Source organism: Rhincodon typus, chromosome 4, assembly GCF_021869965.1.
Source record: "Rhincodon typus isolate 14 chromosome 4, sRhiTyp1.1, whole genome shotgun sequence".
Lineage (NCBI taxonomy): Eukaryota > Metazoa > Chordata > Chondrichthyes > Orectolobiformes > Rhincodontidae > Rhincodon > Rhincodon typus.
Window position 1 is genome coordinate 112,229,709 of NC_063335.1, and position 2,690 is coordinate 112,232,398.

Genomic DNA, 2,690 nt, shown 5'->3' on the forward strand with positions numbered 1-2,690 from the left:
GGGGATTGAGGGAGACTGTAGAATGTACACAGAATTCAGCGCACACATGCAGAATAGAGCACACGTGCAGAATAGAATACAGTGAACAGGACACACTAAATACAAAATGTGCTGCAAGTGCTTCCAAATATAGAACCATAAAAATACAGGAGCAGGAGTTGACCGTTTCGCCCTTTAAATCAGCTTCACTATTCAATATGACCATGACTGATCAATCAGTTCAGTACCCTGTTCGTGCTTTCATCCTTTACTCTTTTATCCCTTTAGCTCAAAGAACTATTTCCTTTCTTTCACTCCTGGGACATGGGCATCACTGACTCGGCCAGCATTTATTGTCTGTCCCTTTTTTTTTCCTTTATTCATTCACGGGATGATGGTGTCACTATCTAGGCAGCATTTATTGCCCAAAACTAAGTGCCCAGAGGGCAGTTCAGAGCCAACCACATTGCTGTGGGTCTAGAGTCACATGTAGGCAAGACCAGGCAAGGATGGCAGTTTCCTTCCCTAAAGGACATTAGTGAGCTAGGTGGGTTTTTCCTGTCATTTGACAATGGAATCACAGTCATCACTGGATTCTTAATTCCAGATATTTTATTGAATGCAAATTCCACCATCTGCCATGGCCAGACCCGAACCCAGCTCCTTGGAACATCATCTGGGTTTTTGGATTAACGGTCCAGCGATAACACCACGAGGCTATTGCCTCCCTTCTTGAACCACTGCAGTCCATGTGCTGCAGGTAGACCCAGTATGCCGTTAGGGAGGGAATTCCAGGATTTTGACCCAATGACACTGAAGGAACAGCAATATATTTCCAAGTCAGGATGGTGAGTGGTTTGGAGTGGAACTTGCAGGTGGTGGTGTTTCTATATATCAGCTGACATTGTCCTTCTAGATGGGAGCAGTAGTGGGTTTGGAAGGTGCTGTCTGAGGACTTTCTTGAAAGCTTTCAATGTTTTGTCCTCATGGTGATGAGGTTGTGCAGAATTGTAACACAGGCTTCAGGCTAGAACTGCAGCCACAATGTCTGAGCACTCCAAGGGGTTCAGGGACATAATTCTTTGACAGTTGCATTAAGCGTAGACAGAGTAGCTAAGAAGGCATTTAGCATGCTTGCCTTCATTGCTCAGAACTTTGAGTATAGGAGTTGAGACATCATGTTGAGGTTGTACAGGATGTTGGTGAGACCTCTTCTGGAGTAAGGTATGCAGTTCTGATCACCTTCAGGGAAATGCTGAGCAGCTCATTAAGATGTAGAAGGCAAAATTAGGCCATTCAGCCCATCGAGTCTACTCCACCATTCAATGAGATTGTGGCTGTTTTGAGTATCCTCGACTTCACTTTCCAGTCTTTTCGCCAGAACCCTTGATTCCCTTACTGATTGAAAATCTGGTCAAGGGCAATTAGGGCCGGGCAATTACCTCTGACTATGCCAGTGACACCCACAACCTTAAATAAAAAAGGATGGTGGTTTGTGACTGAATTCAAACATAGAACAGAACAGCACAGTACAGTACAGGCCCTTCGGCCCATGATGTTGTGCCAACCTATTATCCTACTAAGATCAATCTACCCTGCATACCCTACATTTTACTACCCTCTATGTGCCTATCCAAGAGTTGCTTAAAAGTCTCTAAAGTATCTGACTCCACTACCACTGCCACCAGTGCATTCCACACACCCACCACCCTCTGTGTGAAGAACCTGCCTCTGACATCTCCCCTATACCTTCCTCCAATTACCTTAAAATTATGCCCCCATGTAACAGTCATTTCCACCCTCGGAAAAAGAATTCGGGGAATGTGGGATGCAGAGGGGCTGTGAAGTCACTGAAAATGCGTTCACCGACCCTGACTACTCATGTGTGTTCATTAAACCTCTCCCTAAACTGCACTCAGTTCCTTGAGGCTCAGCAGCAATGGTTGGGGATTGGGGTCCCTTGGGGACAGGGCTTCTCTTGTCGTGTCTTGCTCCTGCTCCAAACTCTTCAGTGCTGCACCACAGATAGTCAGAGTACATTCTCTCCGCCACTTCCAGCCATTTTCCACATACTCTCAGTGAGCCTTTCCCACCTGCTTGTTGCAGCTCCCCTTCGAAGGGTTGGTTTTTAAGTAGCTTTAAACGGCACTCGTCCCTCGCCAAAGTGAGCTCCCTGCTGAAGGGTGCACATGACTTGTTGCAGCCATAGCAATTGTAGCACAATGTTTGGGTAAACCATGATGCTGGTTTCAGACCTTATCCTATTACTTCTCCATCAAATCTTACAGCACAGAACGGGAGCCATTCAACCCATCATGCACGCTTTAGCTCTCAGAGACAGCAATCTGCTTTGTCGCACTATTCCCCCTGCTTCAGGCATCCCTGCAAATATTCCCTTTCTATTTGAGATAGTAGGAACTGCAGAGAATCTGAGATTACAAGGTGTGGAGCTGGATGGACACAGCAGGCCAAGCAGCATCAGAGGAGCAGGAAAGCTGACGTTTCGGGCCTAGACCCTTCTTCAGAAATGGGGGAGGGGAAGGGGGTTCTGAAATAAATAGGGAAAGAGGGGGAGGCAGATAGAAGATGGATAGAGGAGAGGAGAGGTGGAGAGGCGGGGATGGAGCCAGTAAAGGTGAATATAGGTGGGGAGGTAGGGAAGAGATAGGTCAGTCCAGGGAGGACGGACAGGTCAAGGGGGCGGGATGATG

At 47.0% G+C, this 2,690-nt stretch overlaps 1 protein-coding gene across 2 annotated transcripts in view; it reads right to left on the reverse strand.

Moving 5' to 3' along the window:
* LOC109919143 (cadherin-7-like) overlaps nt 1–2,690 on the reverse strand; it is a 139,312-nt gene that overhangs the window by 16,642 nt on the left and 119,980 nt on the right. The window lies entirely within an intron of this gene.